The sequence below is a fragment of the Procambarus clarkii genome, chromosome 59, assembly GCF_040958095.1.
Source record: "Procambarus clarkii isolate CNS0578487 chromosome 59, FALCON_Pclarkii_2.0, whole genome shotgun sequence".
Taxonomy (NCBI): domain Eukaryota; kingdom Metazoa; phylum Arthropoda; class Malacostraca; order Decapoda; family Cambaridae; genus Procambarus; species Procambarus clarkii.
The window spans coordinates 24,754,421-24,768,916 of NC_091208.1; the positions used below are offsets into that span (position 1 = coordinate 24,754,421).

The 14,496-nt window shown below is 42.3% G+C and overlaps 1 long non-coding RNA gene across 1 annotated transcript; it reads left to right on the top strand.

The window, feature by feature from the left end:
- The first annotated feature begins 2,262 nt into the window (after positions 1–2,262).
- Positions 2,263–6,339, top strand: LOC138353694 (uncharacterized). The gene is made up of 2 exons (XR_011223272.1): positions 2,263–2,980; positions 3,431–6,339. It is a non-coding gene; the product is annotated as an uncharacterized lncRNA (long non-coding RNA).
- Positions 6,340–14,496: the final 8,157 nt, after the last annotated feature.

Genomic DNA, 14,496 nt, shown 5'->3' on the forward strand with positions numbered 1-14,496 from the left:
GGTAAGTTTAATTACAGTCACTTAAGTGTATGCGCTAGCAGGCAGTTAAGTGTGGAGGCCGCCTTGGGTAGTTGGACAGGGTATTATTTTTCTCGACCCTCTGCAACTACGGACAAGGGTGCTGCGTGGTGGTTTTCGCAGCAACAATTCTAGGTGTCGAATTGTCGGGGCGGGGAAATATTAGGACGCTAATTATTATCCCCGAGGGCGTGTTAGGCGACCCAATCGCTAGATTTTTACGGTACAGCCATGAAGGTACCAAGAGTTCACTGAGGGATGGCCTAGTAGATTCTCTAGCAACGGAATAACGGTGGTGTCGGACAGTTAGATCCGTCGGTTGTTCCGCTATCTAGTCTAACCGTTGACCGCGAAGGACAGGATTATTTGGTACTGTCGGGATCTAGGTGGATGTGGTTACCTAGGCTTGGAGAAGCGACAGGGCGGGCCGGGACGGGACGGTTATAGGTTAAATCGAGATTTCCTTAAGTACTAAATTAAGTTCCCTGTATATTAAGTTCCCTTTCAGGTTAAGTATCCCTTCGGTAGTTAAGTGTTCCCCCTTGTTTACGTAATTCTCGTATATAAGTGTTATTATTTTTTCTAAGAATTGTTTTACATGTTTTAAGTCGGGAATTTTTGTTTTCGTATTGTGCAGTATTAATTCTTTGAGAGGATTACTAAAAGGTGAGTGGTTTACTGTGTTCAAGTGAAGTGCGGTGTATAAAGTGAAGTCAGTGAAAGAACTGAAATCAGTGAAATCGTGGAAAATTTTTGTGATGACATTTTTCAAAGTCGCTTGGAAAATCGCAATTTCGGAATAAATTCTAGTTTTGTGCCTGGCCATACGATCATCGGGTCGTCAGTGTTAATTCAAGTGTGCGATTAAAGTGATCCGAGTGCGAACTTTGAGAGACCAAAAGTCGAATTTTGGTCATTTAAGCGAATTAGCGTTGGGACTCTGAATTTTCTAGCGGTTTTACTCAGCGCCCAGTGTGACAGCGCTCAGTAATTGTTTGCGCTCAACCAAGTGTCTAAGTGTCTCGCGAGTAGTATATTCAGTTCAAGTGATAAGCGAACTACACGTCGGTATTTAATTTATAATTTTGAGAAAAGAAATACTTAGTTAATTAAGAATTAGTGCGGAGACTACTTTCTGAGGATTAGGCTTCGTGACAGTGAGCGCACTTTCAATTTTTGTATACTTATCAACGTGTCTAGGTAGTTAGCGAGTGTTATATTCCGTTAAAGTAACAAGTCAACTACGCGCCAGTATTTAAATTATAATTTTGGGAAATTAATTACTAATTTTTACTTAAGGTTCAGCGCGACTCTGTAGCTGTGAGCGTCGCAGGTATCAGTGTATATTTCTCAGTATTCTACAACGCGACCGGCGGTGAACAAGTGTATGCTATGTAAACATCGAGTTCATACAGTAACGTAAATAATTAATTTAACATTAATTTGGTTTAACTAATAATACTTATAATTATGTCCGAGCGCCGTTGTTAGTATCGGGCGTTCCGGAATTAAAAATAATTGTTGAAGATATAAACATCGCGCCAGTGTTAAATTAACGATAACGTCATTCATTCCTAGTGCGCCTAAGATTTTCAAGAAAAATTTAAGAAATTCAGTTAACGTAAAGTGTTGTATTTATTGTGCGCTGGTAAACTAGACTGATTATTCTCGATAAATAAAAACAGAGTTGAAACTAAATTATTTACAGTAAATTCAGTGTAATTCCTTTCACGTATATATTAATTGTATAAATTCAGTATATCTGATTCAAGAATTCGGTAATTATCAATTTTCTAAGATTTATATTAGATTTGCATTTACAGACAAGAAAGTCGCACTATAATTCTTTTTATATTTGCGTTACTAGTCATCTTCGAGTGTCAAATAAATATAGTGGAAATTAATTACAGTTTTTCAAGTTTATTCTAGTAGTTCGATCAATTAATAATTAACGTAACCTTTTTATGTGGTTTATAAGTGCGCATATATAGGTTGTTCAACATCGTATACAGTGTTTGTTTCACAAGTGATGATTAGTAGTCGATGCCTGTTGCGTATTTCCATCTGTCCGCATATAAATTTTACGAATGAGAGAAGAGGATAATATGACTAAAGAAATTCATTCATTGGTGTAGTGTTGTCAGCGAGACTCTGCCGCCGTCATCTGTCATCGCCTAGTCAACGGGCGACGGTCCTCACTGGGACTCGAGAAATCAATTAGGAAGGGTGGCGATATATGGCCCACTGCCTTTTGACGAAAGGCGGTGGAGTTTCTGACGGGGGAAGGAAGAGACAATTGCGCATCGCGTCCCACAGGCGTGGTGCGGCCAGCCTGGGTGGCATAAAAGGCGCCGGAAGTCAGGTCCCGCTCTCACTCCCTCTCCCGACCAGGTCCAAGATTCACAAAGTCAGTCTTCCCAGTCGTTTGTCTGGCTGTTGAAGCCCAGCGTGTTCGTCCCAGTTGTTTGTCCGGTCGGTGTAGCTCAGCTTGTTTGTCCCAGTCGTTTGCCTGGCTGGTGTAGCCCAGCTTGTTCGTCTCAGCTGTTTGTCTGGCTGGCGCAGCCCTGCTTGCTCGTCACAGACGTTTTGTCTGGCCGGTGGAGCCCGGCTTGTTCGTACACGGATGTTCAGTCACATCCGGTGATGGTGTAGCCCGGTGTAGCCCGATCTGTGTGTACCCAGTCGTCTGGGATGGCCGGTGTATCCCGGCTTGTTCGTACCCAGTCGTTTGGGCTGGCCGGTGTATCCCGGTTTGTTCGTCCCCAGGTGTTTGCTGGCCCCGGTGTCCCACGTTATGTTCGCCCCAGCCGTTTGGCCTGGTCGGGGTAGACCGGCCCGTTTGTACCTTTACGTCTCGTCCACTCGGTAGCCGCCTGTTGTTCCTGCACGTACACGTTCCCTCCTGTTTCCCTGTCCTGTCCTCCAGCGCAGGCGCATGCCGTCGGGCGGTCTGTCCGCTTGGGTGGGCTATGTTATGTTATTATCTTTTATTTAAGTTTCTAAATTAATTATTGCATTGTTCAGCTTAGTTATGCCTTGTATTTACTTACTATTCCTCTAGCAGCGTTAATGCAGTGTCCTTTGCTGTGGGATACTCAACTAATTTTGTTTCACTTTTGAGAATATTATTGCTAGGCTAGCCATTCTCCCTTGATTAATACTGTTTTAATAACCATTCCATCCCTTGAACATTACAGTTTTACGCTATCCAAACCATACCATGCACATTACTGCTTAACCTACCATCCTATCCCTTGATTAATCCCGCTTTAAGCTACCAAATCTTCCCATGATTACCACTGTTTCTTTTATTTGTTCAGCTTATATGCAAGTACATTATATTACGGTCTTATTCTATTATTAGAATATATTATTCCCCTCCCGTTCTCACTGTTCTGTTCTACTCCTCCAGGGTAGGCGCATGCCGTAGAGCGGTCTGTCGGTTTGGGTGAGCTACGCCATGTTATCATTTATTTAAGTTCCCTAAATTATTTTATTACTTTGTTCAGCTTTCAGTTATGCCTTGTATTTACTTACTATTCCTGTTGCAGCGTTAAGGCAGTGTCCATTACCGTGGGATATGCAAATAATTTTGTTTTCACTTTTGAGACTATTATTGGTTTACTCTAGACCATCTATTCCATGAATAAGTACTGTTTAATTAACCAATCTATCCCTTGAACTTTACAATTTTAATCTATCCAAACTATACCATGCATATATTACTGTTCAACCTAACCATCCTATACCTTGTATAGTCCTGCATTAATCTACCCAAATTATCCATGATTATCACTGTTTACTCTTTTATTTGTTCAGCTTAACTACAAGTATATTATATCTTTTATTTGTTCAGCTTAAATACAAGTATATTATAATACGGTCTTAAGCTATTTACTTGTTCAGTTTCAGTTTGTCTTGTATTTACTCCGCTATTTATTCTCTGTTTCTAGCACTGCTTACGCCTCATGCCTTTCTTATTGTTTTGGCCTCGCTATGTTATTTATATTATTTAAGTTTCTAAGATTAATTTGTTACATAGTCCAGCTCCAGTTATGCCCGGTATTTACTTAATAACACTGTTGCAGTGTTAAAGCAGTGTACATTTCTAGTGGGATACTCAAATAATTTTGTTTTTACTTTTGAGATTATTATTGTTTGAATTCTTCTATACTATACCACGATTAATACTGTCTTAATATAAACAAACTATACAATGAGTAATACGGTCTTATTATAACCAAACTATACCATGAATATTACTGTTCAATCTATACATGAATATTACTCTCTTAATCTATTTTAACTGCTCAGAGTTTATTACATTGGTTTTATTACGATAGCATTGGCTATGTCCGGTATTCTCAATCACTATGGACACTTAACTTTACCTTGCTTTTGTCTACTTGTGTATGTGACGGTTGCCGGTGCGGCAGCTGGGCCTCCCTGCCTGTTTTCCCCCCGTTAGACCTGTCGATGCTTACTTTTTCATTTTCCGCAGTGGCGAGAAGCCGGATCACGCAGCAACTGCAACACGGAAGAGGGCTCGGGCGACGTCGCGTGAGGACAACAGTGCAGTGGGGTGAGGACGCAGCCGGCCTTCGCTTCGCCTCCCCCCCTCGGGGGCCTCCTCGGGCGGCTCTGATGTGCACGGCGACCACACTTCCCAGAGGCCACTGCCGGCAAAGCGGCGGGTGGCACAGCGTCGCAGCCTCCACCTTTTTCGGCCGACGATTGGACGACGCTGCAGGCGCCCATCGCGCAGGCTCGGGGGCCCTCTCATGTCACAAGCCTTCAGGGCATGGGAACCACCGAGGCAGACCCTGCCGCGGCTGCTACAGCCGCCCCTGCCCCCCACCTTCACCGACCGTCGCCCACGGGCCAAGGCCAGGGGGCATAAGTCGAGGCGATGCGCGAGCTCCTCCAGTTTGTCCTCCTTCCTTCCTAGTTTTGTAGCGTAGTTGCTCTGCCTCCCTGAGGTTTCCCTCGCGGCCAGCGGGCACTCGCCCTTCGGGGGGGGGGGGTCCGGCCTGCTGGCCTGCGGGGTGGGGGTGCAGCGCCCGTCCCCAAGTGTTCCGCTGTCCGCAGCTACTACTTTGACTTTACAGACATTCTACTAGTAAGCCCTACCTTGTCAGGTAATTCCTTCCTTGGCGGCTCGGCCTCTGGCCTGGGGTTATTTTCTTCTCCAAATACATATCAGGCTTCCCCAGTCACTATGTTTTCTGCCGCCTGATTATTCTCCAGCTAGGGTTTCCCTTATGTTATGTTGTTCACTTTGGTGTCCTGTTATACTTAGTATTAGATTTGTTACATTCGCCTCACTGCTAATTCTAGACATTAGGACATTAGGTTTCTGCAGAGTTTGTTACTAGGCTATAAGATTACGTTTTACTACGGGTGTACAATTTAAGATGTTTCGTGTACTTTGCGTTAGCCACGGCTATGTTATACATTTGTTAAGTCCTATTTAAAAGCCTGTTTTACTTCTGCAGAATTATTTATCATGTCAATAAAATTACGCCCCCAAGGCTTGGTGTCTTCCTTCCCCTGATCAGAAAATGGCCCACTGCCTTTTGACGAAAGGCGGTGGAGTTTCTGACGGGGGAAGGAAGAGACAATTGCGCATCGCGTCCCACAGGCGTGGTGCGGCCAGCCTGGGTGGCATAAAAGGCGCCGGAAGTCAGGTCCCGCTCTCACTCCCTCTCCCGACCAGGTCCAAGATTCACAAAGCGCCCACCCTCCTCCCCCTTTCTGCTGGCTGCCAGTTCTCACGGTTCTGACTACGTCAGTCGTTGTTCCTCACGTTTTCCTCCCGTTTCACTGGGGATGGGTGGGGGGGGTGCAGCGCCCGTCCCCAAGTGTTCCGCTGTCCGCAGCTACTACTTTGACTTTACAGACATTCTACTAGTAAGCCCTACCTTGTCAGGTAATTCCTTCCTTGGCGGCTCGGCCTCTGGCCTGGGGTTATTTTCTTCTCCAAATACATATCAGGCTTCCCCAGTCACTATGTTTTCTGCCGCCTGATTATTCTCCAGCTAGGGTTTCCCTTATGTTATGTTGTTCACTTTGGTGTCCTGTTATACTTAGTATTAGATTTGTTACATTCGCCTCACTGCTAATTCTAGACATTAGGACATTAGGTTTCTGCAGAGTTTGTTACTAGGCTATAAGATTACGTTTTACTACGGGTGTACAATTTAAGATGTTTCGTGTACTTTGCGTTAGCCACGGCTATGTTATACATTTGTTAAGTCCTATTTAAAAGCCTGTTTTACTTCTGCAGAATTATTTATCATGTCAATAAAATTACGCCCCCAAGGCTTGGTGTCTTCCTTCCCCTGATCAGAAAATGGTACTTCCGGTTTGGTCACACGGAACATTTTTACCAAGGATTGAGGTTAGGAAACATTTTGTGGTTTGCTAGAAGTTATGGATGAAACCGAATCGTGTGTTAAAAGTTCACCCTGATCCGACGACGGGTCTTGAAGTTACGTCTTGGGGTGAAAATGGTTTTTATCAATGAATGGACAATGTATACAGACGCACCCTCCCCAATACCCCATCCTTACCCAAGCACCCCTCCCTGCCTACAACCCCCAACCTCAAACCCTCCCTACCTACAACCCCATTCCCCAACCTTACCTCCAGGCCAACCCATGCCCACCCCAATCCCTGGCAGTCCCATACCAACCCCAGCCAAATACCACCCAACCCCTTGTCGACGCGTTATTAGAATTGTGGAAAACTACATTTCCCTCGCAACTCCCACCCTTACAACCCCCTGTTTACAACCCCCCTCCACAACCCACCCCCGGCCTGCCTTCACCCTCCCACCTATCCCCCCAACCCCTCCTGTTACCCACCCTACCCCCTCCATTAATCCTACACCTTGCTCCTCACCTCCCCTCCACCCCTCTTCCCCCCCTACCCCCATTCCTAGTGTCGCCTCTACAGAAGTTGCTGGGGAATGTAGCCAGCGGGTTTCTGGGACGCGTAAAATTGGTGATGAAATTTGTTGGAAGTGTCATGGCCGAGGCCATTACCGGTATGTGTGCACGAGCACACGGGTCAAGGGTGACCCAGAACAGGTCAGCACGTTGGCATCACAAGATAACAGGATTAATACTGGGGAACATTGGGTTATTACAATAGAGGCCGCGGTTATTACGACAGGGTAAGCGGTCATTACAAAAGCTCAACGCCTGAAGCCATATTGATGCTCTGTCCACAGAGCATTTTCTCTCTCTCAAATCATATACACTGATGGTTCCCTACACCGCACCATGGGTGCAGCTGGAAGTGCAGTTGTTCTGACAATGGGCGATGGCTTGTATTTTGAGTGGGGAGTCCGTATAAACAACTGTGCCTCTACCCTTCAGACCGAACTATTTGCCTTGCTCCTTGCACTGAAATGTGTACAAGTCTCCAAACTTGATGCATTAATTGTAAGTGACTCCTTATCATCCTTTTCTGAGGTTGGAAGAAAACGTGCTCAGATTGGGGACTTGTTTATTTTATAATGGTAAATAATAAATTAATAAATAATAAATTAATAATATATAATAAGTTAATAAATAATAAATTAATATTATATAATAAATAATAAATTATTATTATTATATAATAAATAATAATAACAAATAGTATAATGATAAGCAATTATTTTTAATGAATCAAATAGCTAATTAGGGTGAATGATAAATAATTATTGACTAATGCATAACAATAAAGTATTAAAGAATAATTATAATGAATAATCATTATAATGATAAAGTATTAAATCAATTACAATTAATAGCTAGATCTACAGTTAGTAATTGAAAGTTGCATTAATTGAATTACACTAATTACAATTCATGGTAATATTTCTTAGCTATCTGCAGGCTTATCACTTTGGGGGTTCCGGCGGAGCACCCCCAAAGATACAGCAAATGCTTAGCATGCTAGAACAAGTGCCCCTTGAGCCTGTCTGTGGGCCGTCCCTTTGAAAAGAAAACAGAGGATGCAGAGGATCCCGGGAGGAGGGTGGGCGTTTTTTAAGTGAGCAGCTGTTTGCTTGTCGGGAAGAGGGGCCACGCAGTCTGCAGGCCGAGCTTATATAACCTCGGCCCGTTGCGAGCGCAGCTTGGGCGGTTAAAGTCAGCTTCCAGACATACATTTTCTCTTCCTCAGAAACCCACCGTTTTTGGGAAAAACAGTGTTCTTTTTCTAATCTAAAACTAATCTACAAGCAGCTTTACTCTTTTCTAGCCAAACACAATATACTTAGCTCTTGTCAATATGGCTTCAGACCCAAAAAAAAGCACTAACGATGCACTTATTAGTATGATTAACTTAATTCACGCAGCTCTTGATAAAAAGGAGTTTCCTGTTGGGTTATTTGTGGACCTGCGTAAGGCTTTTGACACTGTCAACCATCAAAACCTTCTTCTTAAATTACATCATTATGGAGTCAGAGGACACTCCCTGCAATACCTCAAATCTTATCTTACTGACAGGCTCCAGTATGTTTCTGTGAATAATACAATTTCTCCCACCCTACCCATCAACATTGGTGTTCCTCAGGGCAGCATACTTGGCCCTCCCCTCTTTCTCATCTACATTAATGACCTTCCAAATGCCTCCCAACACCTCAAACCAATTCTATTTGCTGACGACACAACCTTCATTTACTCCAGTCCTAACCCCCTTGCTCTAAATGCCACAGTAAATACTGAGCTAGAGAAAGTCCATCTTTGGCTAACTGCCAACAAACTCACCCTTAACATTGACAAAACGTTTTATATTCTGTTTGGCAATAAATCCTCTAATCAGATAAATCTCAAAATAAACAATACCCAAATTTGTAACAAATTAGATGGCAAATTCATTGGCGTTCTCATCGACCACAAGCTGAATTTCCAGGGACACATTCTAAATATATCAAAAAAAGTTTCAAAAACTGTTGGCATTCTTTCTAAGATCAGATATTATGTACCCCGCCCTGCCCTGGTTACTCTCTATTACTCCCTCATCTATCCATACCTCAACTATGGTATTTGTGCTTGGGGCTCTACTACCCAAAATCATTTACGTCCTCTAATTACCCAACACAAAGCTGCTATTAGGACAATATCCAACTCTGGCCTCAGACATCACTCGGTACCCTTACTCAAATCTCTGAATATGTTAGACATTAAGTCACTGCACATTCTCTCTTGTGTATTATACATATATAAAACGCTGAACTGTAATGCCAATCCTGACCTCAAAAGCTTCATAGAAGGTTGTAACAGAACCCATGAGCACCACACCAGAAATAAATACAGTTTTGATATTCCTAGAGTACGACTTAATCAAACTAGAAATGCTCTACAAATCAAGGGACCCAGAATGTGGAATGACCTTCCCAACCATGTTAAAGACTGTACCTCTCTCAACCAGTTTAAGATAAAAACGAAGCTATACCTAATAAATTCCTTGTAACCTACCTTACCCCTCTAATGTCATCCAATGTCTGTTTTTTTTTTTAAAGAGCGCTGTTTGTCGACAGAATTGTATTTGTGCTGCTTTTTCAGCTATATTTTCATTCCCTGTTTTCATTTACTCTTTATGCTCAATTAGTATTAAGCTTTAGTCATTTAAGTTTTTTATGCCCGAAACGCTTTGCGCAATAGTGGCTTTAGGCATTGTATGTACTTGCATGTACAAATTGAATAGATCGAATACTAATGACCCAAAGTGGATAACAAATAATTTAAAGAACCTTATTGGTAAAAAGAGAGCTTGGTACAAAAGGATTAAGAATGGGGAAGTCAGTTTAGAACAGGAATTCATACAACTGGTTAGAAATGTTAAAAAAGAGATTGGGAAAGCAAAAAGAAACTATAAAGTTCGCATAGCAGAGCAAGCAAAGTCAAATCCTAAAGGTTTTTTTCAGTTATATCGAACTAAGACTAGGGAAAGGATAGGTTCATTAAAATCTGAGACAGGTCAAATAACGGATAATGACAAGGAGATGAGTAGTATTTTTAACAAATATTTTATATCTGTATTTACTAAAGAAGAACTTAACAATATGCCTTCAGCCGAACAAGTCTATGTGGGTGGGGATGAGGACAGGTTGACTAGTTTAGCAGTTACCAGGGAGGATGTAATTAAACAATTAGTAAAACTAAAACCAAACAAATCCCCAGGGGCGGATGAAGTGTTAGCCAGGGTGCTTAAAGAATGCAAAGAGGAGCTTTCCGAGCCACTGTCTACCATATTTAATAAATCAATAGAGTTAGGCAGAGTGCCAGAGTCATGCAAGGTAGCTAATGTGGTACCAATTTTTAAGAAAGGAGATAGATCACTTGCGTCAAACTATTGGCCAATTAGCCTAACGTCTATTGTGGGAAAGTTACTTGAATCAATAATTGCAAATACAATTCGTCTCCATCTTGAAAAACATAAATTAATAAATGAGTCGCAACATGGTTTTACAAACGGCCGTTCATGTTTAACAAATTTGCTAACTTATTATTCCAGCATAGTTGAGGCAGTTGATAGTGGTAAGGATTGTGATGTCGTGTACCTTGACTTTAGCAAAGTTTTTGATACAGTGCCACATGAAAGACTAATTAAAAAAAATAGAAGCTCATGGTATTGGGGGTGCTATATTAAGTTGGATTAGGGCATGGCTATTCCAAAGGAAACAGAGAGTTAGTATAAATGGGGTTAAGTCAGATTGGGATAATGTTGTTAGTGGAGTACCTCAGGGCTCTGTCCTGGGACCTCTGTTGTTTATAATATATATAAATGATTTAGATTCAGGTTTGAGTAGCAACATCTGCAAATTTGCAGATGATACAAAAATCGGTAGGGAAATCAACACGAAAGAAGACTCGCTATCACTTCAAGTTGATCTAAATAGGGTTTTAGAATGGTCAAAAGATTGGCAGATGCAGTTTAATGCTGATAAATGTAGAGTTTTGAGGCTAAGTAATGATGATAGAGTTACAAGATACGAGCTAGATGGTGTTAAGAACATAAGAACATAAGAACATAAGAACAAAGGCAACTGCAGAAGGCCTGTTGGCCCACACGAGGCAACTCCTATTTATAACCACCCAATCCCACTCATATACTTGTCCAACCCACGCTTGAAACAATCGAGGGACCCCACCTCCACAATGTTACGCGGCAAATGGTTCCACAAATCAACAACCCTGTTACTGAACCAGTATTTACCCACGTCTTTCCTAAATCTAAACTTATCCAATTTATACCCATTGTTTCGTGTTCTGTCTTGTGTTGATACTTTCAATACCCTATTAATATCCCCTTTGTTATGTCCATTCACCCACTTGTAAACCTCTATCATGTCGCCCCTAACTCTTCGCCTTTCCAGTGAATGCAACTTAAGCTTTGTTAATCTTTCTTCATATGAAAGATTTCTAATTTGGGGAATTAACTTAGTCATCCTACGCTGGACACGTTCAAGTGAATTTATATCCATTCTATAATATGGCGACCAAAACTGAACTGCATAATCTAAATGGGGCCTAACTAGAGCAAGATATAGCTTGAGAACCACACCAGGTGTCTTGTTACTAACGCTGCGATTAATAAATCCAAGTGTCCGATTTGCCTTATTACGAACATTTATGCATTGATCCTTTTGTTTTAAATTCTTACTAATCATAACGCCCAGATCCCTTTCGCAATCTCAACACCATCTAGCTCGTATCTTGTAACTCTATCATCATTACCTAACCTCAGAACTTTACATTTATCAGCATTAAACTGCATCTGCCAATCCTTTGACCATATCAAAACCCTATCTAGATCAACTTGAAGTGATAGTGAGTCCTCCTCCGAATTAATTTCCCTACCGATTTTCGTATCATCGGCAAATTTGCAAATGTTGCTACTCAAACCTGAATCTAAATCATTTATATATATTATAAACAACAGAGGTCCCAGGACAGAGCCTTGAGGCACTCCACTTACAACATTTTCCCACTCTGACTTGATTCCATTTATACTAACTCTCTGTTTCCTTTGGTATAGCCATGCCCTAATCCAGCTTAATATAGCACCCCCAATACCATGAGACTCTATCTTTTTAATCAGTCTTTCATGTGGCACTGTATCAAAAGCTTTGCTAAAGTCAAGGTACACAACATCGCAATCCTTACCACTATCAACTGCCTCAACAATGCTAGAATAAAAAGATAACAAATTTGTTAAACATGAACGGCCATTTATAAAACCATGTTGCGACTCAATTATTAATTTATGTTTTTCAAGATGAAGACGAATTTTATTTGCTATTATAGATTCGAGTAACTTTCCCACAATAGACGTTAGGCTAATTGGTCGATAGTTAGACGCAAGTGATCTATCTCCTTTCTTAAAAACTGGTATCACATTAGCAACTTTCCAAAACTCTGGCACTCTGCCTGACTCTATTGATTTATTAAATATGGTTGACAGTGGGTCACAAAGCTCCTCTTTGCATTCTTTAAGCACCCTGGCAAACACTTCATCCGGCCCTGGGGATTTGTTTGGTTTGAGTTTTACTATTTGTTTAAGAACATCCTCCCTGGTAACTGCTAAACTCGTCAACCTGTCCTCGTCCCCACTGTTACGAACCCGGATCCAGCGTCCGAGCACGAAGTAGTAACGACCGCGCCATCTGTGGGTCAGCTCCCGAAACCCCCCGCCAAACGCCGACGACACCTGGTGAGGATGCCGTGTATCAGCTACGAGGGCCAGTTTCCAGTCCCGTTCAGCACTCTACACCGCCGCCACTGACCTCTGGTGAGGTGGTGCTCCGACGACAGCGCCATCTATGGACTGGATACGTCAGGTGTTTGTACCCGAGCCCGTAAGTGAGGTGTTTTAATGTGTCCCAGTTAATGATGACGTGTCTGCTTACAGAGTCGACCTGGGACTGCTGTGATGGAAGTGGAGTCAGTCTACCCGAGGCAGCCAGTCTCCATACCTTGAACCATGCTGCAGCTGTTGTGAAGTCGTCGTCCCCCCGGAAGAACACTGTGGTGTGTTAGCCTGCCAGTGGAGTGGCAGTAAAAGGATTTACCCGGGACCGACTGTTGGAGACGATCATCCACTGGGGTACTGAAGACAGGAGAGTGATTTGTGGTGTCACACGAGGCTCCTGTCTAGGGCGTTCCCCTTTTATCGTTCGTGGAGTGGCCGTACCAGCCTTGTTGGCTCAGAACCTGCCAGCAGACCAGCTGGACGGGTGGTTGACGGCCTCCACGGCGGTGCCCCCAGTGGACCTGTGTTTTGGCTGACCTGTGGCCAGGGTAGGCTCAACTTCTTTGGAGAATTCGTTGTGAGGCCACGAAGAAAGCACCAAGGACTCGGCACCGAGAGTTATGGCACCAGCGTCTTCAGCAGAAGACATCGATTGTGGATTAATCCCCTTGTAAAGTGTTAATACCCCTCCCCCTTGTGCACTCTTTTATTTTATATATTTAATCGGTGATGGTGTTAATTATAATATTAAGTTCTTAACTTTCTTTCCCTACTACCTTTTAAGTTACTTGCGTCACGGATCTCATCCCTTGATAGCCACTACTGGCTTGGGAACGGATACATTTATCTTCCTCTAACAACATCAGAGTAAGAACCCCGTTGCGTCCCGAGAGGGCCGTAACACCCACCCACATAAGACTTGTTCGGCTGAAGGCATATTGTTAAGTTCCTCTTTAGTAAATACAGATACAAAATATTTATTAAAAATACTACTCATCTCTTCATCACTATCTGTTATTTGACCTGTCTCAGTTTTTAATGGACCTATCCTTTCCCTAGTCTTAGTACGATATAACTGAAAAAACCCTTTAGGATTTGTCTTTGCTTGCCCTGCTATGCGAACTTCATAGTTTCTTTTTGCTTTCCTTATCTCTTTTTTAACATTTCTAACCAGTTGTACGAATTCCTGTTCTAAAGTGACCTCCCCATTTTTAATCCTTTTGTACCAAGCTCTCTTTTTACCTATAAGGTTCTTCAAATTCTTTGTTATCCACTTTGGGTCATTAGTATTCGATCTATTCAATTTGTATGGTATACTACGTTCCTGTGCTTTGTTTAGAATATTCTTAAATAAGTTATATATTGAATCCACATCGAAATCCCCATTTAAGTCGCCTATCGCTGGGTTTATGTCTCGCTCCAAGACTGGCCCACACCCCATACCCAAGACTTTCCAATCAATTTGACCCAAAAAATTTCTTAGGCTATTAAAATCAGCTTTTCGAAAATCTGGCACTTTAACAGAATTTTCTCCTACTGGTCTATTCCATTCTATGCTAAATCTGATTTCTTTGTGATCACTGCTTCCTAGCTCACTCCCTATTTCGCTGTCATTAATTTGCGTTTCCCTTAGTTAACACTAAATCTAAAATATTATTTTCCCGTGTTGGTTCCTTAATGTGTTGCGTAAGAAAGCAATCGTCAATTAATTCTAGAAAATCTTCTGCT